We start from the raw sequence: 27,858 nt of genomic DNA on the forward strand, positions 1-27,858 counted from the left end.
AGCTTTTAGAATGGCGTTGATAAGATATAAAAAAAAAAAGCAAAATAAATAAATAAACTAAAAAAGAGGGGAAATATTGAATCTAAATAGTCTTATCTGCATCATCTACATGTCAAAAGTTTAAGTAATTGGATGAAACGAGCGGATAAACAGTAGATATGATTTATTGGTTGCTCGCAACGCTCGTGAGCACAATGAGAATGTTCTTAGCCAATCGAGAGTGCCCAAACGGGGTCTACTATTCAATTGTTAAGCGCGTTCTGTCCAATGAACATCGCAAGATATTTCCGCTTATTATGTGGTTTCTTTTGGGTGCATTATGAAGGTGTTGAAAATAGTCAGTATTATTAATATGCCCTTGACTTTGAAACTCATGTTTTTCTTTAGGAGGGTAATGTGCACATACAAAAACTTGTTTCCCATTCTTTTTCCTGTAAGAAAAATCACTAATGTCTTTAAGGACTAGTTGAAAATTCTCTATTCTTTTAGACATTTAATTTTTTTTCCTTAAGGAGTCTCCTTTTACATGGTGGAAAACTATTGTGTGTAGTGCAGATATCATTTAAAATATTATTTATATAATCATTGATTTATTTAAAATTCACTACACATATTTTTGACTATATATAGGCTATCATCTCATGTCGATAGAATGCTTTACAAATAGGTCTATAGGCTACAGTATCTTCAATACTTGTTTTTTTTTTTTTTGCGAATTTTTAAAAAAAAAATTGCATTACTGACACCTTGCTCGCACGTAAATGCACCGTACCAATCGAGAGCACCCAAATGGTACGTTTTTCGCAATTGTTAAAAGCGTTTTGTACTTCTCAAGATATTTCCGCTCAATTATGTGTTTTCTTTAAGGTGCATTATGAAGGTTTTGAAAATGGTCAGTATTCATATCTCCTTCAGTTTGAAACTTACGTTTTTTAGAGGGTTTGTGCGAAAACTTGGTTTTCCTATACTTTTTTGCGAGAAAAATCATTAATCTTTATAAGGAAAATTTAAAAAAATTTCTATTCTTTTAAGCGTTGAATTTTGTTTAATGGGGGGAAGGAATTAACTTGATGAAAAACTATGCTCTGGCATAAATATCATCAAAATATTAACCATTGATTTATTTTAAATTCGGCACACGTGAATTTGATTATATATGCTCTCCTATGCTGAGTGAATAGGCCTACTTTACAATGTCTAATAATTCAGGTTTTGCAAATTTTCGAAAAAAAGGTATCACCACCTAACACGCGTAATAAACTAGCATTATGTCAATGTAATTAGAAAAAATTGATTCAAATAGAAAAAACTGTTCAGGTCATGAAATGATGAAAAACTTGAGATTTCATTGACTCAAAATTACTGAAAAAATTTAGTTTTTAATTTTATAACTAAAAAAAAAAGCAATTACTTTTTTTATAACTCAAGTAGGTCTATTTATGAATAGATCCCAATTTTTTTTTTCATTATTTTAAGAACTGACTGATCTTTATTTTGATAATTTTTCTTTTCTAATTATATTGATGTTATGTGATTTTATTATGCGCTAAGTGTTAATGTAACATTTCTTTTCTTAATGTTTGAAAATTTTTAAATAATAATAAGTATTGAAGACATGTAGAACATTCTATTGGCATAGGATAGCATATACAATCAAAAATATATACATCAAATTTGAAATAAATCAACGGTTAAATAATATTTTTAATGATATTTCTACCAGGCAGTTTTTCACCATGTTAAAAAAAGGTAGGAGATCCTTAAATTTTGTGAATGTTTTTAAAATTCGTTAAAGCATAGGCTATAACATTACAGTACCAAGAAACTTACAAAATTCCAAGACATTTGAACAAGAAGAGTTTGAAAAAGTGTTCTTTATTTTCAAAAACATAGTTTTGTGAAAAAACATTTTAATGAAAAATTTGAGACTGAAAAATGTATGTGCCAGCATTATATTATCTACTAAAGCATATTAAAAACAATTTCGGTACAGGTAGAAGATAAATTTCAATGCACTTAGATGCAAAACACTTTAAATTATGTATTGAAAAATTAAACATTGAAAAAAGATGCGTTTTGCTAAATTTCCGTGCACTTAAGATCAGTTGGAAAAAATGTCATTGTCACAGAAATGCACTTCTATAAAATTTATATTCACTGCACGGTATTATGGTAATCGGTGTATTGAAAATTCATTGTTTTTAACATCTTGATCAAAATCTGATTTTCATCCATTTCATGTTATTTTTTTAATGGAAGTAATGACACTCAAACTTAATATTTATGACGTTTATGGAGACGATGTACGAATATTATTTGAATCACCCATTCGACGATTTCGCGAAGTTTCAAATCCGGGAATTTCAGCCCAGAATTTGAGGATCGGGTAGAATGAAGATATGATGACTCGATATCGAGCATTCGAAACCTCGCGGATTCTGCAGATTCCTGAAAGTAGTTACAGTTAAAAAATATTGAATGAAGCTGGACGGAGACATTCCGTGTGAGACATGATTCTGAAATGCACCAAAAATGATTCATTTGTAGGGCCACTTTTTCATTTGGTGCAGGAAAACAAATCCATGAGATAGGGATGTTCCAACTCACTCACCAAATTGACCAGTTATCAAATAATTTCAATTTCATTTTTTTCGTTTGCATCGAGGTGTTTTTTTTTGTAGAAAATCTCTCACTCACGTCATGCTCTCAAAAGCTTCACAAACTGTTCACCTTCTAACACCTAAACAGCTACATTTCACGACAAAATAGCTCCAAGTTGAAGGGAAAAAATTGAAAAGCTCAAAAACTTACAAGGAAATTATGCTCAGAAATTTCCTAATGACCCAATAGTTCAAAAGATAATAATAAATACTGACGAAAACTCAATGTCAGTAATTAACGAAAATATAAATTACTATTTTTCCTCTTCCAGTATACGCCGATGGTATAAATTTTAAAAGTGTATTTTCAAAGTCTTTAGCAGCTGTATTCTCCTCAAATGTGGTAGTAGCCTATATCTATTGTATAATAAATAAAGTTATTGTGTGTGTTGGCAACGTTAAAAACAAATTCTCAGAGAAAATAAGAAATCGGAAAAACTAAATAAGTTCTATCAGATAGCCCATAAGTTGTTTTTTATTTCTCCTACTTATTTTGTATCTCTTTCCTCTTAAAGTATAACGGAAATCGGTTTTTATCCTAGATGAGCCGTTTCCAGTTACTACGTATTTACCAAGTGTTTGCTGTATCGATGGATAGATATATCGACAGAAACTTTTCTCCTACTACCCAGAGTAATACTTCAAGTAATATATACTAAAGACGGTCATTTTTTAGATTATTTTCTTCGGCAATATCATCTGTCGAATTCCCTAACAAAACGCACGGAAAGTACTGTTGTAGTTTTCTTTTCATTGTTGTCATATAGCCTAATACAAATAACGTTTTACTTAGAATGTATAAGCTTTGCTTCAATATTAGTATTGAATGATAAATTTTTATTTAATCAAAAATTATTTCGTGGATATAACAAACATTATAATCGGAATTTCAAAAATATATTTTCACTTTTGTTTAAAAAGTTGTTTTTTTGGAGTTAAGTTCTTATAAAAAAAATTATGCAGGCTTCCCATTATCAAACATGGTATTATACTCTATATTCCAAGAAGGAATGTGAACACGATTTGGGTTCGAGATCGAAAGAAATTAAGATGAAAGACTCAGAAATCATGAAAACAGAATAAAAACAAAAAGGATGATATTTAAGAGCTAGTCTATCATACTTAAAGCATGTCTTTCGGACAGATCGTTACTTTTTAACGGAGCATTAGCGTCGTCGCAAGAGCATCTCAACAATGAAATCTTTGAGACCAGCTTTTATCGTCTTGTGTGTGTGTGTGTGTGTGTGTGATGGGTATTTCTTTCCCTTACAAAGAAAGTATAACTTTAGGATGTCATCTAGTTTATGAAATTTTGGAAGAAACAACACATACTAATGAATCTTAATGTTCAACAGCTGTTTCATTACAAAAAAACTACATTTATTTACCTAACGGAAAGCTTTCAGATAAAAATATGTTTACTCACTATCTGATAGATATTTTCAAGAAATAAAACTACTTGGGTTTTTGCTTTTAATATTTTCTAAATTTTTCTTTTGTGATTCTAGATTTTTGTAATAGTGATTGATGAATGAAGTTATAAAGTGGAAAATGTATTCAGTTGTTAGGCGTTTCTTTTATGGACAAGTAATCATGTGAATCCTTACATACGTAGGAATTCTTTAGTGCAGAAAACCGGTAAGTCTTAGGCCTTAATTTTAATTTATCACTCCCACACATGATTAACTCCAAATCCTCTCTCTCTCTCTCTCAATGCTACAAGTCATCTTAGTCCCGTCAGTTTCTCATTAAAAACATTGACAAATTTTAGTTCCATCTACTGCTAAATTGGGATTTTTTTTCTAGAGAAATTCACGCATATATACATAACTCACATTTAAATAATTGATAATTAAATCGGTCATCAAAGAAATGATTCACAACTGTTCAAAAAAAAAAAAATGGCTCAACATCTAAGAAAAACAATCATCGTAGTGCAGATGGTAATTCACGAATTATGATGGTGTTTTTTTAGGTGTTTGGAAAAACTAGAAAAAAACTTTCCTGATTTTCCGAGAAAAAAAATCTAATTTTCGAGGATTTTGTAGGGAAAAGAATGATGAAATAAATATATACGGCTAACTATCTGTTGCGAAGCTAAGTTTTTTTGTTTTTTCAAGGATAATGTAACATCCATGAAGTAACAAATAAATCAGCAAAAAATATTCTCTTTGCATCGTTGAACAGAAAACATGAAACCAGTCGGAGAGGAAAACAAAATAGACACAAACTATAATTTTCTGTCATTTTCATGAATGAGAAACTCTCTGCTTACATTTAAGATTATAATGTGGAACAAGAGATAAAACATAATTTTCTTCGTCCTACGTCTTCAGAATTTTTTTTTTTTTTTACTTATTCTTTTCTTTTACATGTAAGACTTCTACAGGAAAGACAGCGATAAGATCAAGGGCCCAATTGTTAAGCAAATCTCTCTCTCTCTCTCTCTCTCTCTCTTGCTTGACGCATTCGAGACAGTATACTGTTGGCGTCGATTATTTCACCAAGAGGACATTAGATGATTCTCCAAGATTTAAATATTTTTCTATAAATATACATACATGAAAAAAACAAAAACATTCTTAGATAATTCTGAGGCAGCGGAAACGAATATTTCCATGCATTTATCTAGTATTTCCATATCCACGAGATTCATCGATGAAGACGTTCCATGGGAAAAACTTTACATATATGTATTAATATTAGAATAAATAAACAGTAAGCTAATGTGGTTTTGAAGATGAATCGATACCCCAAAACAGAAGATTCATTTATAAAAAAAACTATTAGAGTTTGTCCAATATATAGATTTCTTGAGCATCTTTATTTCAGAAAATTCGGTGTCAATCACGATGTTCATACTGGTACGTTTTTACGAGTGCCGGATTTCCCTGTAGGCTCATCTAGGGCCCCCGAGGTTTACAGAGGGCTGTAAAAGTCTCAAACTGTTATTTTTTGGAGAAATTGTTCAAAAAGATAAAATTTCAAGACATTGAAGAAAGAAGTTTAGCATTTTGTTACCTCACATTAGATGTTTAAAATGCCTTAGATACATTTTAGGTCCATCCACCATATATCATACATTCAACACAAAAAATTGGCATATTGTAATTGATAAACTTTAGTTGGACATATAACCTGCTCCATCAATCCTAAATCGGGTCCTGGTTTTTCTCAACTCGTTATTTCATTTTGTTAGATTAAATTATCGTAGAGATTTTTATAAGTATTATTTTTCCTTAGTTATTTCATAATAAAATTGATCGTACGCAAATTTTACATACACTTAATATTAATGTGACAATCTATCGCATAAGATCTTGCAATTCATTTGCAATTAAAAACTACACAACTCCGATTTGCGACTATGATCCCATTCACCGATTCTGCAATCTATATAATTATCGAACAGGGCACCTACATATTTTTTATATGCCTAATGGAAAAATTTAGAAATCACGTAAATAACTGTAAAATTTTGTATAATCATTTTGAATTTTCAAATATATATAGGCCTATATATACTGCATTTACATTTTTACTATCAACTTCATTCGTTTATTTATTCAATTTTAATATTTTTGGTAGTTCGTCGGTCGTATTGTCTATTTTTACTCGTTCGCACCATGTATTTTTGATACTTTTATATTCATCTGAAGCATTTTTATTGCACATTTTTATTCGTTTTCTTCTTTTATTGCCTTTATTATTTTTACTTATTTTATTTTTTATGCATCCAACTGTAATTGGATTCAATGTTGTTGGAATGATCAATAAATAAAGAAGTAAAAAAAAAATGCACGTAGAGTTCTAAACATTTTTTTAAGCTATATTTAAAAATTTCACCATACAGAATTTTTTTGTTTTTAATGAAAGTTTTATAAGATTCGAAACATGTAATAATATATAATCGATCGATTTAAAAGTTGATGGAGATTAAATTTACTCGACGGCGTACATTGGGGGACTTTGAAGAACGATATGAGCTAAGCAAACAGAGGGAATATACGAAGTATGTATAGAAAAGAAAACTCCCACGTAATTTATTATTTTATTTATGTTTTTTTTCTACCTGTAAAGATTGAAGAATAGCTGGTTCCGTGAAGAAATATTAGGGGAATGAGACCCTGTGAAAAAGGGCATATGTCTCGCATGGATAGGAGGCCATGTTTTTCTGACTTACAGAGGTAGAAAAAGAATGCGTCTTTGCCCATCTTTTTCCACAATATTATTCTTCCCCTTTCATCGTCTATTATTAGCTCTATCGCTAGAGTAAATTTTGCGAACCCACAACTCTCCGAGAGTCGATATTTCATTTTTTCTCCATAGAAAATCTCAAAAGAAAGCATACGAGATAGAAAAAATAAATAAGATTCTCTAAAGAAATTGATGAAATACAAAGTTTAATAAATGAGATTTTTTTCTAAAGAAATAAATTGATAAGGTAACTGGAATTTTCAATAGTCATATTTTTAAATTAAAAATCAAATTGACTTTTCTCGTCTTCAACTTTTGTTGATCATCTTTAACCTTCTATGGTCTCGTATATACAGTATTTTGATATGCATGACAAATACATGGTAAAAAACTCATTATATCAAATTTTTTCCCTCACTTTTTTTCAGTATTATGGGAAAATAGCCTACATCTTTTAGTGTTATTTCAATACACAAAATATAGTTATATAAGTACAATACATTTTATCTATAGAAAGAGTGTAATTCCTTGTCGGTGTCATTTTTTGAGAGTGTTCAGAGATTTATAAAATCACACCAAATTGAGGGAATTGGAAATAATGTTCAAGTTAAAACCAGTCAACTTTGCAAAGCAAAATTCTATGTGTTTATAGATAAACTGAAGGAAAACTGTAATTTACCCCTAATTAACTGTTTTAGGTAATTAAAACATCGAAATATTGATTAAAGTTCTTATTAAAAATTTAATTAATTAAATTTCCGCTTTGATGTATTGTTTCAATTAAAAACATGCAAACAGCACTAATTCACATTCGTTTTTAGGAAGAAAAAAAATTCATTTCGTTTTTATGTGATTCAAACCATAGAGGAATAATAGATACGATAGGCCTACTAATTTAAATAATTTTTTTCGATTTTATTCTTTGACAATTTTCAAAAAATCGATAAGATTGTGCAAGTATTAAAGTTGATAATCAAATTTCTTTGGTCACCATCAATAATAAAAACTTGGATTTTCTAAAACGTCTCTAATACAATTTTTTTAAATGCTCCTGCTGAAATCCTGCTGCTGAAATTTTATAAGGTCAAAGATTTATAAACTCACGTCAAATTAAAGGGGTGGAAATAAAATTCAAGTTAAAAACTTCAACTTTGCTAAGATTTTATGTGCTTATAGAAGACATTAAAATCAAGGCAAACCGCATATTTCACCCTTAATTAAGGCTTTTTATGTAAAAAGCTAATTACAAAGTCCTCTTTAATTAATTAAATTTCTATGTTGATGTATTGTTTCAATTGATAATATGCTAACAGTACCAATTTGCATCCTTTTTTGTATTTTTTTTTCAATACGTTTTATGGGGTCGAACTGTTCAAGGTTATGTGTGTATCGTTCATGGGAATTGAAAATTTATGTAAATTAAATAAGCAATTACACAATATTTCCAGGGAACAAACACAAGCTATAACTATGTAATTTTTTATTATAATAATATTTCTAATTATTATCCAAAACCTAAAATTTCACAGTGTAACGGTGTTTAGGCATTGTGTAATTTGTTGTTTTGGACGCAGAATTTTTTCTCACATTTCTTGTCAGATTATCAATGGACATTTTTTGACATGTTCTTGTAAAATAATTGTATGATTATTACTGCTATTATTATTGTTATTATTATAGCTTGGTTCTATGATGACCGTTATTATGATGGCTTACGATGTGACGTTTTAAGCTTATTCCATACAAAAACTTAAAATATTCCCGTTTGTTCACATAGTACATCGCGTAACTATATACTTTTTTTATTTTTTTACCGCTACTGTGGGAAGTGAACTTAATGATTAGTTGTGGTTCTTTTGAAATTCTAAGCTTAGCTTCTCTTGGTGGTGATTTTTTTTATCTTTTCTTTGTTACAGTGTTATAAGTAGACACTCCAAAATGGGAATATACCCTGGTTTTGAGCCATCAATTATTTCCGTGGATGAGTGGTCAAATCCGACGTAATCTAAAAATAATAGGCCTACCGTTTCTTCTCTTCCTTTTCTATTTTTTACACGAATCTCCACATTTTTTTCTACCTCTCAGGAGAAATCAAATTTATTATATAAAGATACCTGTCCTATACAGTGTATTTATTATTTTGAGGATCATTGCACTAATACAAAATAACCTTTCGGTGATAATTGAAAATCTTATATGAATATCTAATAAAAAATAGATATCCGAATCATTATTTTCCTCATGTATGCATTGATATTATCGAAAAAAATCAGACTCTTACAAATTATGGCAAATAAACATAAAAATTAATTTCTATTGCCTATTAAATTCGTGAATTTCGAAAAAAATCAATTTTAACTGTGTCGTGAAAATTAACCCTCTATGGTTCATCCTCATAAAAAAATGTATTGGAAATCATTTTTTTCAAAAACGGATGTAAATTGCTGCTGTTAGCAGAATTTTATTTGAAAAAATGGATCAAAACGCAACAATTTAATTATTCAGAGTTAATTTTTTAATTATCTAAAATGGTTAATATTTAGTTTACCTTTATTCTACTGATATAAATTTATATTCTACTATAAACCGATCAAATCTTGCTTAGTAAAGTTGAATAGTTATTTTTTTTAATTTTATTTCCGATTCCCTCAATTTGCTGCAATTTTATAGATCTTTGAACTCGTAAAATTTCAGCACCACTCAAAAAAATGACACCGACAAGGAATGTAATTCTTACTAGATAAAGAATTATTGCACTTCTATAGCCGTATTTCATACTGGAATGACACTAAAAGATGTATTTCCTAAAATACTAAAAAAATTTAACTAAGAAATTAGTATGATGAGTAGTTTTCTGGCCATGTGTATTATTCAAATACAGTATAGACAGGACTATAGAGGGTTGATTTTTGCAATCATACAATACAAGGGAATGCGAAAATTCAGATTAAAACGAAATTTATTTAACGCAATTGATATTCCACATTAATTAATACCAGACTATTAAGTAGTGAAGTATATCAAATGTACATCCACTGAAAAAATTTTACATTATATATAATCATTGCTGAAATATTAAAAGATTAAAATCTTAATATATATTCGAAAAAATTCCATTCGTAAGTGCATTTGGCTTGTAGCGCCATCTATTGAACGGATCTTTCATCAAACATAGCCGATATTAGCCGGTATGATTTATTTTCGATTCGAATTCTACAAATTCTGATCATGTTTTCCTTCGGGTTTAAGTTGTATGTGTTATAAAAAATTTTATAAAATATAATTTCAAAATAAACAATTTTTTTAGACCAAAGAATTTGCAAATGTTTATTAATTCAATTATTGATAACGATCGCTTTTATCCAAGCTTCAGCATGTAAGAATCCGGTTCTTCGAGACCGAGAATTTCATTACAAGGACAGTAAAAGGGGGATAATAAATTATCGACTTATCAATTAAGAAGATTATCAACCGATCAGTCGATAAATTAACTACCGAGATGTGTGGAAATCTCCAATAACTGACCGTCCAGCTCTCTTTCAAACGTATTATATGCAATAAATCATATAAACACCTGCTTCACACCACATCCACAAATATATATATATTTCCCATATAATTTATCGACAAGATACTAATTGAAAAACTATCTTACAGAAGAAACAGAGATGAAAAAAATTATTACATTATTTTCGTGCACACAATTTTATTTGTACTCAATGAAAGTTACATTAATAACAAGTACGTGAAAGTGTTTTTTTTAGCTATTTACAAAGAATTCGTTTTCGAGAAGTTTTATCACACCATGATTGTCTTCAATGGTAAAATTCAAATGACACAAAAAATAAGTGAAAAATGTAACAATAAATGTGTATTTAAAAAAAAAAATAAAGAATTGTTTTTACTACAAAATTTGTGAGAAAAATAAACTATCAAATCTAATCTAATTAGTGTACATATCTAAATCATTGCCCATTAAAATTTTTAAAAACAAAGCAATTTTTTTGTTTTTTTTTCATTTCTTTGCTTTATAGCAAAGAAATGATTATCGATAAAATTTATTACATGATTTATTTTAAAAACATTCATAGATGATGATGCTACAAAATGTGTATTTATTATAGAAAAGGGCAGTGTTTTTTTTTTTTTTTTTGTTAATTTCCTCTTGTCAATTTAGGTGAAATTTACGTAATAACTATGTGTTTGTTCTTCGTCTATATAGTGTGTGTGAAGAGATAAATAATCCCCATATATCCGTTTCCGTATCGTCATCGAAGCATTTTCTCTATAAAGAGACAAAAAAAATGTCTTAGTTTATAAGACAAAAATATTTATCAAATAATTTTTTTAGGTATTGATTGCTAAACAAAATTGATCGATTGAAGAAAATACTCATCCAGAATCAGGACACAGTTGATTCCTTTTTTAAAACCGAAAATGGAATTTATATATTTTTTGAAAAAGTTATAAACATTTTTTTCATAACTTTTGAATTTTTTTTTTCAAATATTTCTGTTTTAAAAGTTTTAAAAATTATTTGTGAAAAATGAAAACTTCTTTGAATGTACTTCCAATATTATATGTGCTAGTTTATCAATAATTTATAATACTATTTGTTTTTTTAATACTTAAAAATTACGCGTTATTTGCAGATGTTTTAAATATTTCATGGTGAAAAATATCATTAAATATGTGTGTCATTATAAGAAATTTCATTCAGCTATTTTCGATACGAGTAAAAAAGTATAACACATCAAAATTTTTTTCGACATGGTTTTAATTCTTTAAAATAAAATAAAATTAAATTAGTATAAATCCAAATAGAATGAGAAAAATATATAGGCCTATATCTCAAATGAATTAGATTTAGAATTTTTTAAAAGCTAAAAAAACGTTAGAATGTATGAAAAAATTAATAAATTTTCGAGTAATTTTTTTTACGTTTTAGCATCCAACGAAGATTGTTAGCCACGTAATCAGTGTTTTTATGATTTACATGCCAATTTCGGGTTTACAAAAACATTGCATGGTCAAAAGTAAACACAAAATTTCGAAAAGTCATCTCGAGATAATTCTTTACCTAATATTAATAATTACTGTTAAATACTATAATCCTTTCTGCATGACAACGCGTGAAATTGGGATTAAACAGGGAGAAAACAGACACGAGAGCTTATTCTAATGTAGGCCCATAGAAAGCTATATAAACTAGTTTTAAAACTCTTCTCTGTAGAAAATTTCAGTAAAGTTAAAACGCTCTTATACTTTATATATAGCATAAAAATATTATACGGAATGTCAAATATTTAAAGAATTAATTTCGAACACTTTTCAACTTCGGTCAGTGGGTTTCAAGTTCACTTCCAGAAACTAAAACGATAATTTCATGATAAATTTCTAGGAAATGTGTTTCTTATAGTTTCTGATTCAAATAAAGATCTATACATACAGTATATTGAATCATAATTAATTTCATAAAAAATTATTAATATTAATTATATTTTTGATTGATAAGTAAATTAAATTATCTTCATCATTACATATTTGTAATATATATTGATCAAATTTAATTATTGTAGTCTACATGGAACAAATTACTAAAACATTGAGTTTTATTTTTATTTTGTTTTATTTCTCATAACTTTTACAATTGGAGTTACAGTTTATATTGAAAAAATTTCAAGGTTTATTCGTTTTGGGAATTTCTTTAAAAAGTAAATATGAAAATGTTATTTAGATAAACTTAATGAGAAGTTCCCAAACCAAAAAAGTATCAAATCGCTAGCAGAGAGAGAGAAAAAATGTTTTAAAATTTTTTATATAAAGTATGTAAATTGGGTTATTTCGGTAACATTTGATTGCTAAATGGATAGATTTTAGAAAATTACTGTGAATCGAAAAACAAGTCTTTATTGTATTGAATATAAATAATGTATATATTTTGTTATTTTTTTCCAATTCATATATGAGTATGATAGATAATTACATCATCTACTTTTCGCACGTATCATTCGCCATCTCCGATTCAATATTAACATGAGAAACATAAATATTGCGCATAAAAACTTAATTAGATTGATTATTTAATGATCTGGATATCTGAAATAATTCAACAATAGCATAAATGAATCAACCAGTAATTGTCCTGAATCGCAATCATTACTGTTTATTTCATTGGTGACATTTTGTTATTTAATGAAAACAAAATTCATGCTATTTTGACAAGAATTGTCACATATTAATTTAAATCACGGTGTCTGATTGATTTTAACAATATTGCTATCTCTAATCCATATAGGCCTACAGTAAATTTTATTTGGGGATTAAAAATCTCGATAGAAATTACATTTGTTAGAAACACGATGAGTTGAAAATTTTTTAATCAATTCAAAACCCTTAATTGATACAACATTTACAATACAAAAAACCTCTCTTTTACGGCTATATAAATAATAATTTCCGTAGTATAATAAAAGTATACATTTCAAACCCCTGATTAACGGTCTTTTACGGACGAATATTTTTGTCCGGTTGGTGTCAGCAGAAGACTGACAATTTATAATTCCAAATAAATCTCGTAATTAGGAAAAAGTTGTGATAGATAGTTGGTACTTGAATCAAATTTATAAATCTTATTATAATCCTTATTTAAAAAAAAAATTAAGGAAATTTATTGTCCAATGAACCTATTTTTAAGCGTAAAAAATTATTTTATTAATTATAGTAAAAAAATTCTTTTTTTTTGTATTTTTTAGTGGAATTTCATCTTTTTCCGGCAGTAAACTTCGAAGAAAATTATTAGTTACAAAATTTGATATGACTATCGTTTGAAAAATAACTGATTGAAATAGTGTTTAGATTATAAAGATCGTGCATACAGTAATTATTATTTACTGTTTTTTAGGAAAAGTTGTTATAGATGTGGATGTTATATACGTTTAAACCCAATTTATTGACCCTATAGTACTTATTTTTGTGTGAAAAATAAAAAAATATATTACGCATTTTTTCAACTTATTTAAAAACAAAAATTTAGAAACAAACTTTTAGAAACAAAAATTCATTCGGGGCTATAATTAAAAAATTAAAAATTGTGGTATTTTTTAGTGGAATTCCTTTTCAGAGTAGGGTTGGTCCGATTAATCGATTCGGTCAATCGATCAATTGTTAATCGCAGTTAACAATTTTAGTTGGGTTAATCGACTCGATCAATCCGATTAAAATTCGATTGAAATTTTTATTAGAAGTTCATAAAAAAAAAATTAACTTGAATAATTTGACTGAACTGGTTAAATGTCTTGAATTATGTTCCTGACCAAAACATTTCACATAAGTGACCGTATTTAAAAATATTTGAATCAATATTTTGATCCAACTTTTCGACATGAGGAAACGCCAGTTGATTCCCCCAAGTGAGGTTTTTTATAATTACTGATAAAAAAAAACACGATCCAAGTAACGATCCAAAAATAATAAGTTAAGAAATTCCAGGATATGACGAGCATGTTCAGCATATATATATCGTCCCTTTTATACCAGAGACATGAATGTGCTAATTTTCACTTTTGGGTTCATCACCGTTGGATCACTTATTTTGCTCTCTGCTAAGTTTGTTATCCCCTATTGAAACACATTTTAAAACAACTTCCATAGAGTAACATGGGTAGAATAAACATTTAGAAGTCGTTTTCCACAAGTTCTAGAAACTTGCACATTCATGTTTCTGGCAAAGGGGGCCAATATTAAATATCTTCGAGTGGGCGGCCTTTATTTCTTAATGTACTGCTATATTTCTTAATCTACTTCTATATTTCTTTACTCTATATTTTCTTTAATCTATTTTTATTATTCAGTTGATACATGCGTGAACTGAATAGGGTATACTTTTATAGCATGAATTTATATTACATTGTTACCAATACTGCGTTTGCTATGAATGAATAGCATTTAAAAATATTCGATTAAAATTCGATTAATCGGTTGATTAATCTATTAAATTTTTTTGATTAACCAGTTAAACATTTTAATCGATTCCCAGGCCTACTTTTCAGTTAATGACAGTTAAAAAAAATTATTTTGAAAAATTAATTACGAAATATATGTAATGTATCTGTCTTTTGAAAAATTAACTGATTGAAATTGTGTATAGATTATAAAGATCTTGCAAGTGTGCCCGCCGCTATTTAAAATCACTTTCATCCTGACGATTTTGAGTTTAATAAATTTAATATGTGTTTTAAAACACAATTTTTGTAAAGTGATAAGTGGTTATCTTAATAATATATTTGGGATGTTTAAAAAAATTGGATGTTAATTTAGCATGCTTTTATAATTAATGCAAGTTTCCAATTAATTAACTTGAAATAATTGTTAGTTATGATTTTTGGAAATGTTATGTCCCTTGTGACAGAAAAGTTTAGGGAGAAAGCTATTTTTTTTCTATTTTTAAAAATTCATTTCTGTTCATGATCATGGAAAAAATAGTTTCCAGATCGAAAAAATAAGGATAAAATTTCCAAAAATTTCATTTTTTAAGTCTTAAAAAAATTAAATTTCTTCGTAAACAAATTTTAAAAAATAATATGGCATTTGCTATTAGACCTTTTAGTTTCCAAAACGGATTAATTTCACACAAAAATTTGTATGGAAATTAATTGAAAAAAATTTTAACAAATCGTTGCGCATGCGTCAGTCAAAAATGGAATAAGCGTTGATTTCTAATTAAATAATTAATTTAGCACAAGCACATTACAGTGCATATAAAGTTGTCTTACACAAATACTCTCATAATCATAGTTACATTTTCTTGAACACTTAGATTAATCTGTTTAGTGTCTGTTATTATTTTCTCCACGAATATTTCTGGCATGATTTCTGAATCAGACTTTTTACTGATGTTGGCAGACTTTTTTACAGCAGTGATTCTTAACCGTTTCAGCCGTGACCCAAAATCAACAACACCAAATCAACTTCGTGACCCATGGGACCAAGTGTTTTTCGAAATCAGTGAAACCATAACGCAGTAAGTGCATTTATAATAGGACTGTAAGTGGATATGTACGACTCATCTAGAAAGTTCCTGCTGATCAAGTCTGAGTCATGGCCCATAGCTCAAGAATCCCTGGCTGTGAGTGGATTGTGAGTGAGGCCCCCTGGCTGCGAGTGAGCCGGCCCGTCTCAGAAACCCCGGCTAATCAAGTTTCGGTCGTGACCCATGAGCAGCAGTCAGACATACAACAAGATACTTTCATAACATGAAAATTTAAACATTTACTATCTTTACTTCAAAATATGGAAGACAGATGGCAACACCAGCAGAACGCGATACAAGCCCAATTCGGTCAGACCAGACACGACCCGGGCTCTGTCCCTTCCGGGATGTAAGCCCTTTACCCGTGTGGGGAGAGCCCTCCCGACAACCCCCCGACTCTCTGTCTCACTCCTAGCTGCAAGTGCGAAGCCTGGCCTTTACAAGCCCGATTCTGGCAACATAAACACATTAGGGCCATACATACACTTAGAACACACATTCTCTCCGGCATGTACGGTGAAATAGAAGTAGTAGCAGCTCCAGAATCCCTGGCTGTAAATGGATTTGTACGACCATCTCGGAAGGCCCTGCGACCCACAGGTTAAGAACCCCTGCCTTACATGCTTACGGGCTGTGCTCGGTTTAGAATCAGAATCAATATTTTTCCGGGTCCACAGTTTCTTTCATCACTTCTCCAAAATATCCATTTATTCCATTTATTTTTTCTCTTGCAAAGGCATTCTAGATGCCAAAAATGACACAGGAATCATAAGGTTAAATTTCCTTTTAAGTTTCTTTCAGTTTTTTAGTAAATAAAATACATTTTAAAAATTATTTTGATTTTTGCGACAGCATTGAATCAGTTTTTTCAGTTTAAAATAACTTTTATACTGACGATTCTGATTTTATTAAGAGGTCTTCTACCTTCTTTTTCTTTAACATGAACAACTTTCTTATGTTGAAATATTATTGAAAATATTATTTATCCATTAATTTATTTCAAATTTCTACCACATATACTTAATTGTGTATGCTATCCATTGAAAGTTCAAAACTTTACATATCTCCGAATATTATTGTTTTTATAAATTTTCAAACAATACATTAAAAACAACTTTTATAAATAGCGCACATGATAAAATTGCATGAAATCAATACACAATAACTGAATAAAAAAATAATTCAAAATAAAGAAAACTGTTCAGTTTGTGTGCGTGTTCATAAAATGATGAAAAAGATTGAGATTTTATCGATTTCAAAATTTAATTTAAAATTTTCCAAAATTTTAAATTAATTAATTTTCATGAACTGAACAGTTTCCTTTATTTTAAATCAATTTTCATTCAGTTTCGTTGCTGTCATGTTATTTTATCATGTGCGCAAGAAGTTTTTAATGCATATTTTGGAAAATTTGTAAACAATTAAGTACTAGAGATAGGTAAAATATTGTAAGACGTAAAATTACGAATGTATGTGGTGAAAATTTGAAATAAATCGATGGATAAATAATATTTTAAACAATATTTCTACATTTAGCTTTTTACTATGTTAAAAGGTAGGAGGCTTCTTAAACTACTGATTTTTATAACCGGCTAATCAAAAACTAAAATTTTCAAAATATATAGGCATATTTCCGAAAGAAAATTCTGACGTATTCTACACATTGATGAATTTACGCTTGTTAATAAGTAATTTATGTTAGCAGTTCCCTTTTACACAGTATTTGGTAAATACAGGCGAAGCTCGTTATAACGACCCCACGTTACAACAACCATTCCATTACAACGACCGGTAGGATAAGTCCCAATCGTTTTCATATAACGAATAGCCTATTTGTTTTTGCTTTCAATACAACGACCTACCAATATAACGTCCATTTTCGACAGGACGATGGGAGGGGGGGGTCGTTATAACGAGCGTCGGCTATACTTTAATTGCCAATGATGATGATAGACGGGTATTTGTACTCGGGTTCAAAAATAGACAACTCCTTTTCTGAGTTTTAAAAGCTGTAGTGTGTTGATTTAAGAAAACGGTAATTTTACTATGTGGGGATTGGTACTGATTAGATTTTGTTAATGGAATTCGATTTTCTCAAGCGGCTGATTTTATTAACCAGTGATTTTATTAGCAAACGGTAATTTTGGTATAATTAACATTATTTCATTTTAGCAACTTGATTAGATAAAGCGACTGATTTTATTAACTAATGATTTTATTAGGTGCGGTTACTACATTAATTTGATTTCTTTTTAGCAATTTGATTTTGTAAAAAAAAAGGGTAATTCTAGTAACTAATGAATTTATTTAGCTTGATAGTATTGTATTAATTCGATCTCGTTTTAGCAATTTGATTTCATAAAGCGGCTGATTTCATTAACCAATCATTTTATTAGCTGCGAGAAGGGCTGCTGTATTAATTCGATATTGTTTAAGCACTTTGATTTTATAAAGCGGCTGATTTTATTAACCAGTGATTTTATCAACGGCGGGTTACTGCATTTATTTCTCTCTGCCAATTCCATCCTCTTTACCTAACATTGGAAACTGCAGCATCCTGCGACACTTCAACCCTGCCATCTATCGATGTACAACCAAACTAAAACTTTCGTTTATAAAGCGGCATCTAGCGATCGGTAGGGCATCATAAGGCGTGGCTACCGGGGAGGTGGTGCTAGCACTTGAATGACACTCGAATCACCCGCCTCCGATGACGCCCCAAGTCTACACCTCCTTTTTGCGAGTAAATTTTGTTTTTGTTTTTTTTTTTTATTGGGAAAAATCGTTCTCGTTAACGGTTACATCGCGTGCGGGATTCGGGTCAACACGAAACTTTGTTGGGAACTGCAAGATGATGAAGGGGGTATAGGAGAAGGGAGGATCCCCCCCTTCGCCCCCTCCCCCACCCTCCTCCTCCTTGACTTTAAGCCAAGAACAAAACAAAAGATTTTTCACAAAAGTTGTTAAACAGCGATTTTCAGCTGGCGAGAAAACGCAGCCGCTAATTACCAGTTTCGAATTCCACTTAACAGATATAAATTATTCAATGTCGAATAAATTTGCGGTGGTTGCGTGTTTGTAGCTGCTAAAAAGGTTCGTGCGTGCGCCTCCGCATGTTCTATTGAAATTTCATGCACATTCAAATTTGCTTGCATCGACAAAACACGCCGTTACAGCGACCGATATTATTATATGATCCGGCGTCGAAACTAATTCGTCACTTTCATTCATCATTATTCAAAAAATTTGCATCGCAGACATATCATTATTTCACAAACAATAATATTTATACCAGTAATATAGGCGGTGCTTTTTTTTGAGAGAGAAAAATTACGAGGTCACCAACCATTTTTCTATTTGATAAATATTGCATCAGAGTTTGACGTGATTCGACTTACTCACAGTTTAATTAGAAAAAATTCTAAAATTACTGAAAGTCATTTATGAATACATTCCGAATTTTTAGAATATTTGAAAATTATTAATATTTTTGAACAATTTTTTTTTAAGATAATAAACTATTTCTTAGGTGTTATTCGAATAATTTGGAAAAGAAATACAAAGTAGCCTACATAATTGTGATTCGATTCCTTATTTACTTTTCCCCCCAAAATTTCCAGGTTTTCTAGCATTCGTGTTTTTATATCAATGTTTCTCAAAGTGTGCATCACCAACCTTTGTCAGGGGCATCACGACAAGCTGGAGATATAGATCTGTGTGCCTATTTATGCTTTGAAGTGGTTCTTTTATAAGTGAAAATATCTACTAAACTAAAACTACTTCTGAGAAGCCGCAAATGAAACATAAATTGGGCAATGGAGCCGAGGGTGACAAAAGTTTGACAGCCACTATTTTAGATTAATATATATATTTACATCATTCTGATTCTTTTTTATACCCACAATGATTTCTCATCTCTGAATATTACTATTCTTATATTGATTTTCCACTAGCTTTGTCGTGAATGAAGTGATAAAACTGACACAAAGCTATTCCAAAACAAAATTTCTCATTGCTGTTATTATTATTATGTTGATTTTCCACTAGCTTTGTCGTGAATGAATTGATATAACTGTCACAAAGATATTCCAAAATGAAATTCGATATTTCAGGATAAGACCTAAAGATAAACCGCGATGAAGAGAGTCTATAAGAACCTGTGATAGTTCACTTATTTTTACCTCTAGTGTACCTCTCATAGCTCGTTAGACAACAGCTAGTAGCGCATGCTGCTCGTGTTGCTAATGATACCAAGACATCTCGCAGATTATACCCAATCACGTTAATGTTGATCAACTACAAAAATAGAACGTTAATGAGTTTTATTAAGATATAATAAATGAATCAACCGACGTCTAATGATACAATAATAAGCGGGAGTGAGAATTTCTGTAATAAGATTCAAACCGGCGGGATATTTGCACGCTTTTGATCTACTCTGGACACTGATAACGAATCTCTAGAACGATGCACAGATATATACGTTAGTAATGAAGATTTTGTTTCTTTTATCCATATATATATATATATGCCTCTTGGTTTTCCTCTGGTGTAACTTAATGGATGACACTCCTCGGTTTCTATCATTAGCGGAAAGTTCCTTCGAGCAATTAGCTACAACTCGCTCTCGGTCAATTTTAGTGCAACAGCGAACGAGAGGTAGAGAAGAAAAAGAAAATGTAGTGTTTAATGATGTAAATTCTTTCGCAATCTTTCTCTCGACAAAAAAAAATAAGGAAAGAAAAAGAAACCCAGTGTCGAGTACCATACTGAATGTTGAAAGAAATGCTAGGAGGTTTGCTGAATGAAAACTAACACCAATAGCTATTATAGTGTGCCTTGAATGCGACTAATATCTAAAAAGTCCTTGGACAGGAAATTAAAAGAGCATTAAATTCAGAACTCGCCCTTCATCTTTTAGCCAGTGAAAATGATGAGATATAATGACATCAAACAAAAACCTATCAGCACATAATTTTTGATTTAAATTGCTGTTCTCAATTGAATAAATAATTTAAAAATATCTCCCGGTAATTCTTATTTATTTAATCGGAACATTCCTTAAATATGCCTCATGATAAACGTTTAAAATCCCTTAGTAAAACCGCAATCAACGGATGCTTCAGAAATGATCTTCGACAGAAAAATAAAAAAGGACATTAGGTTCAGAATGTGATCAGAATATTTTCAGCGAGTAATAGGATGTTTGTAATTCTTCACAAATTAATTATATTTGCACAAATTTTGATTGACGTTACAAAGAAAATATGTTGAAAAATATAATCGCAATTTTTATTATTTAAATTGAAACATTCTTCTCTCAATTTACGTCTGAAATTTATCACCTGTTTTAAATCTATTTTAGGCAAAAAAATGATTTTGAAAAGTTCTTGAACATAAATAAAAAAAAACAAGAAATGCACAATTCGAACTTCATATTTTTCAGTGAGTAACAATAGGAAATTATAACAAATAGAAATTAATATTTCTCTAAGAAATACTAATCCTTATTTATCAGAATTTATGTTTGAAATTTTTCAATTAACACGTATTTTTAATCTAGTGTGAATTAATGGATGATTAGAAAAAAATGAGAGAGAGAGAGAGAGAGAGAGAGAAAGAAAATTTTTGCATTCCCCAGAATTTGTTTAAATAATCTCTTTAATAATACAAGTATTTCGAATCTATTGTAAGTTAACGAATGTTTCAGAATCTATTCTACAACAATACGGATAGGAAATTTCTCACACCATCAATAGCATTGCCGAAAAGACTTGAGTTGCATGGAAATTGAAATGGTGAATACATTTTTATCAGAATATTGTTAGGCTTCTTCACAATCTTGTTTCCATTCTCGACAAGACCTCACATTTTCGTCACTTTGAGAAAAGAATCGATCTAATTTTTCTTATTCTCGCTATTGTTATTACTCAAATGCATGATAATGGATGATTTCTATATATAGTTTGAAGGATCATTTAAAGCATTCTTTACATTCCTCTAAATTTATGCTCAAAATTTCTTATCACGTGAATTAAGTTGATTTTAAGTAGAGAAATGCTTCTGAAAAGTTCTTGAACAGAAATTAAAAAGAGCAATAAATACACAATTATAAGATAAAAATAACAAACAAAAATTAATCTGCACACAATTTTCAATCCAAACTAGAAGAAAAAACTAAAATGAAATACAACAGTGTTTTACTGAAGCATTTTTTTGCATTTCTTGGAATCTTTTCAGAATTTTTCAATAAAACCCGCACTATTCCTAATCGAGTGTGAATTAACGGATGATTAGGAAAAGTCTTTGAAATAGAATTTTTCTTTGCATTACCCACAATTCACTTTTAAATCTAATAATACAAGTATTTCAAATCTATTGTAACTTAACGAATGCTTCAGAATCTACTCTACAACAATACGGGATTGGACATTTCTCACGCCGTTAAAAGCATTGCCGAAAAAACTTGAATCGCATAGTAATCGTGAATACATTTCTATTAGAATTGTTAGGCTCCTTTTCATTTTTTTTTTTTTCCGTTTTCCACCAGACCTCACATTAACATTTTCATCACTTCGGAAATAGAATGGATCTAATTTTTGTTATTCTCGCTATTATTATCGCTCAAATAGATGTAATCTAGTTTGAAGGATCATTTAAAAACCATCAAACTCTTTCAATTTTTTTTTTTCTTATCCTATTTTTTAGGGTGACAAGTGTGGGTAAAGGTTGCGGTTGTGCAGTAGCGTGTGTAAGCCTTGTCTTCTATCTCTCGCACACTATCTACACTTTTTTTTAGGATTCTTGGGGGGGTTGAAGGCGAGAAAAAAATTCGCACGAACTTGAATTCTCAAGGCTTTAATCAACGTAAAAAAATGATTTCTTTCTCACCCGAGTAAAGTAGAATCCATGGATAATGGTTATTTTTCTTCCATTTTTTATACATTGCCCATAACGAAAGGATAGGGGGAAAGTATCTACCCGGGAACTTTTCATTTTCCCATTTCTTATGATATAGCTACTTATTATAAACCTCAAAGTCGATGGTAAGTGAAGCTCATGTTATGTCACTTGAAACTACAAGAATACTGCCATGAGAGAGAGAGAGAGAGAGGTCAACTAACCGTACATTGTATGCACATTCATATATAGGCCATGCTCTACTCTATAATTTTCTCCGAGGTCGTGGTAGAATCTGTATATTCGAATATATATAAAGCCATAAAAAAGACAATAACCCCAACTAAAAAGTTCAAATGCGATATTTTTGGTTAAGAAAATGACTAAAAAATTTTAAATGTATAATATAATGAATAATGGTGATTGATATTTTACAAATATGTGTGACATTATTAATCTGATTTAAATCCACCTAAAAATGCATAGAGGGTAGGCCTATATAATCGGTGAAAATAAATGCCGATAATTGCAAGAATTAATTTTATCGCTAAAATTATATTATTCCGTAGCAACTCTTGTAAGATATATGTCATGGTAAATATGATAAATCAGGTTATTATGTATAATCGGAGCCCATTTTGGTAAGTTTGATGAATTTTCCTAAATTTATCACATTTACCGATGATTATGCATAATACACAAGCGTTGTTGGTAACATTTCTCAGCGGAGATTTTCTCAACGAAGCTCGCTTTAACTCCTAATCTTTACTAGAATCAACAACGCAAGCAATTTGCATAATTTATAAATTATTTTCTGACAGATATGACTACAAATATTGATCTCGCATATTTGAGAAGTTTTTCATTTCTACGAAAGTTTTTTCACATGAAATGCATTTTAGCAGCAGACTTGCTGTAGCACTATTTCTAGCCAAGGGTTATTTACAAGCAATATTTTGCAATTTCACCGACATTTGGCAACATATTTGGTGGGAATCGGCAATGTTTCGTATTAATTATCCTGACTTACCGTATCTTTTTCGATCAAATATTGGTCACCCTAATTATAAATAAATAAAAACTTTATGGTAAGTATTGCCTCTGATATATTTTTTGTCAAAAAATGCGCTAAAATCACCAATCTCGGATGTAACGACAAAATTTCGTGAATCTTTAACGTCGTTATAACGGAGTTTGACTGTGTGTATAGGCCTATACTCCAATCTGTAATTTGTACGAAATTTTGGGGATAGCCCCCGTTCCTCGGATTCTTTTGCGAGAAGATGTATGTACTTTTATTCAAACCTTAGCAAATCTATCGGTAATTCGATGCGAAAATTTCCATTTCTTTAGTATAACGGAAATCGATACAAGTGCCCCGGTTTTTTTTTTGTTTTTTTTGCTACTGCAACGAAACTAGCCGATCGATTTAAAAAGGATAGGAAAAAATACAGCAACGGTTAGCTAGGGGTCACTACCCGAAATGTTTTCTCTTTTCCTAAAAATCACTGTGAAATGTGCTCTTTTTTTAACATAAAAATCCTGGCACGTGTGGCGAATATAGTATTTTTTTTCGTGTAAACAACAAATTTTCTCATCAATTCGCAATATATATATATATTTTTAGGAATATTCAAAACAAGAAAATGTGTATGCATGTACAACTTCGTATAACTCGAGTGTATGTTTTTGAATATCAGATATAATTTCCAAAATTATCATTTACAAAAATGTTTAAATATCAGGAAGAGTTCAAATAATTTTTTTTTACATAACATTTGAGTTATTCGGGACTTAAAAACTCAGATTACCTAATCGAAATTTTAAATATTAGTAGGCCAAATGAGAAAGAGGTTAAGGGGTCTCATACTTTTCAACATATAGTCAAAACACTATCAAAAACTATGCTTTAGTATAAATATCATTAAAAATATTATTTCATCATTGATATGTTTAAACTTTCTTACACATATTTTCGATTATATATAATATGAAAAAAATGACAGTACAATATTCTACATATTTCAAATACTTATATTTTTACAAATTTTCAAAACCATCAAGAAAAAAATGCAATATCAATACTCCGCGCATTATAAAATAACATAACATCAATGCTTTATTCGATTTAAAAAATTATTAACTTTGAATTTCAAATTTAATTTTAAATAAGATCGAAACAATGAAATCTCAATCTTCTGCTTCATTTTATGTGAACTGAACTGTTTTTTTTTATTAAAAATTAATTTTTATTTAATTACATCGTATGCGTGTGAGGGGCTATCATTCGCGCGAGGTGTTAATAATGAATTTTTTTCTTAATGGGTTTGAAAATTTGCGAAAAATAAGCATTGATGATATATAAAACATTGTACTGTATTGACATATCACAGCATATATAATCGAAAACATCTGTAAAAAATTGGAAATAAATTAATGATTAAAGAATATTTTGATGATATTTCTACTAAAGCATAGTTTTTGATGCTTTTTAACAATATTTTAAAGGGTTCTCCAGGCCCCTAAATAAAACTTGATCATTAAAAAATAATACGCTTATTTGTTAAAAGGGATTAGATTCATATTATTATTACAGAAGATATTCATATTGTAGAATTAATAATAGCATTCCAGTTGAAGAATTTGAAGATATGGAAACGTTCCCAACATTCTGATAACAAACTGATATATCTCGAATAATATTGTTACAAAATACTTTTTGTCTTAAATAAGAGGGTTTTTTTCCGTCCCTCGCGTAGCCATTTTCATTCTTGTTTTGAGCTTGTTCTCTGGATAAGGCAATCACTTGAGCTGCATGTTCTCTTTGGCCCCTACCTGCCCTCAATTTCCATTATTCGTATCTTGTATGTGAGGGTAAATCGGCTACCGATACCTCCTTGCAATCCTCAACAAAACACATTAGTAGATCTTATCTACGCCCTTTCGTTATATCTTTAATGCGTGTACTGGTTTCAGAAATTCATGTGGATGGAAATATATATATAAACGTATACCCTTCCCAGATTGTATTAAGGTAAAAATAAACAAATACAATTTCTTTTGTTTTTGAAAACCTTAATCGGTGGTAGAGCGCATTTTAAAGAAATTGTTGCAAGAGACTTTCAATTTTCAAACAGAGCAACCAAAAAATATTTATCGTAATTCAAATTCCAATAGGTATAAGCAATCGTGCTCAGTATTTGACTTGATTAATGACAAACTAGGAAGAAAAATAAAATAAAATTGAGGCTTACCATATGAGTGCTTTCACATTATTTACTTTATGATTTTTACAAATAATTTTTAAAATTAAATTATGTAATATAGTATTCGGATTTTATACCTGAATGTAGTTTTGTATTTTTAGAATTAACTTCTTTTTTTTTGAAATTGTTAGAGAGTATTTTAATTAATTTTTATCATTCCAAACTTATTGTAGTTTTTGAATTTCCAACTTATTTCATACTAGCATTATTTATATCGAAAATGTACTCATTTTTATTAATAAGTGACTTTTTTATTAGAAAATACTCACAATGAAGATAAAAATGATAATATTTGATGTTTTTTTGATGGAGAGATTTAAGGTAGAACATATATAAATAAAGACTATTTCTTTTGTTTTTTAAATTCTTAATCAGTGGTCGAATGCATTTTAGAGAAATTGTTGCAATAGTGCGTTGTCGAAAAATATTTTTCATCATTTAAATTCCCGTAGGTGAGAGCTATCATGCTCGGAATTCGATATGATTAATGACAAATCAGCAAGAAGAAATATAAAATTCAGGCTTATCATGTGTGCTTTTTTACATGACTTATTTTATCATTTTTGACAGGTAATTTTTATAGTAATAAAAAATTCGGGCTTTATACCTGTGTTGTGGTCTTTGTATATGTAAAGAATATTTTATTTTATTTTTATTATTTTCGAACCAATCTAACTAATATCTTCATTTCTATATTTTTAAATATCTATAGCCTACTATAGACCTGCTACTTCACTTCATAATAGTCTTTTAAAATTTAAAAATGCACATATTTTTCATTATCAAATGACCATTCTCTTCCAAAATACACACAATGAAGATAAAAATGGTAATATTTGATTTTTGAAAACACTTAAAGGAACATTGCGATAACACCCATTTTATGATAAGAAAAAAAAAACCACTTATTCACTCTCCTAATTGGGCGCACGCTACTGACAAAACAAACCTAAAGTGCTAAATAACATCCCTGAAGAATTCAGTACGAAATTATACGTTGAGTTGTACCATAATAATTGCCGATACGAATTTAAAGACTTGAATGTTAGATTAAGGGTGGAGAGATTATTTCAAGTGAGAAAACCGAGTCGGTATTTTGTTATTCCGGACAAAGACCGTACAATCCAATCCCATCTTCACCTCGTATATGCGGTACAATATGTATACATAAAACATCTTTAATCTTTGGTGATCCATTGTAAAAAAAATAAGGTGTGGTGATCACTACATAAAAATACCAGCAAAAAAAATAAAATAATAAAATAATGACATCTTGCATTTAGTGGTCTCTCGTTCGTGCTTGAAATAAGGACTCTTCTTTTCAAGTTGAAAGTTGAGAACGTAAAAGACTATTACCAGTGAATCACGATCACACCAATTTTCCTAAGCCCTTCCTACACACACATACTTACCCCAAAACAACAAAAGAAACGTACGATGGAGATTGTAGGTAAGGTTATTTTTTTTTGTTTTTATTTTCAAAACTTCTTTCTTTCTTTTACGTGTGCAGTATTGTTCCTGTTTCTTTGTCTTGCATGGGCCGCCCGAATCATCATTCATTCGAGGATGGAATTCCCAGCGATGTTGGTCCGCTAATGATAGGGCTGCTTGGTTTTGAACAAGATCTTATGCTTTCTCTTTCTCTCTTTCTTGCTTTTCCTCCATGAATATTTAATCTTCTTTTCTTTGATAACATCCTTCCACGAAAACCTCTTTTCTAGGGGGCTCTCTTTAAAACTTTTGGCATCAAACGCATAACCGTGTTCACTAGCCATGGATGCTTGAATGAATAAAGCATGGAAAC

General features: G+C 29.8%; 2 long non-coding RNA genes across 4 annotated transcripts in view; one reads left to right on the plus strand and one right to left on the minus strand.

Annotated features, from left to right (window-relative positions):
* LOC149073499 (uncharacterized) overlaps positions 1-27,858 on the plus strand; it is a 92,936-nt gene that overhangs the window by 31,881 nt on the left and 33,197 nt on the right. For 2 of the 3 annotated variants that reach the window (XR_016194358.1, XR_016194357.1), the window contains exon 2: positions 4,169-4,298. The exons of the other annotated variant lie outside the window; for it this stretch is intronic. This is a non-coding gene — a long non-coding RNA (uncharacterized LOC149073499). The remainder of the gene's footprint in view (positions 1-4,168; positions 4,299-27,858) is intronic. 3 annotated transcript variants of the gene reach the window in all.
* The window catches only part of LOC149073500 (uncharacterized), a 105,561-nt gene continuing 88,253 nt past the window's right edge, over positions 10,551-27,858 (minus strand). Inside the window, exon 4 of the long non-coding RNA XR_016194359.1 lies at positions 10,551-11,142. This is a non-coding gene — a long non-coding RNA (uncharacterized LOC149073500). The remainder of the gene's footprint in view (positions 11,143-27,858) is intronic.

Source organism: Pholcus phalangioides, unplaced genomic scaffold (assembly GCF_987345545.1).
Source record: "Pholcus phalangioides strain wild (caught in Gottingen) unplaced genomic scaffold, Ppha-v1.0 ptg000017l_1, whole genome shotgun sequence".
Taxonomy (NCBI): domain Eukaryota; kingdom Metazoa; phylum Arthropoda; class Arachnida; order Araneae; family Pholcidae; genus Pholcus; species Pholcus phalangioides.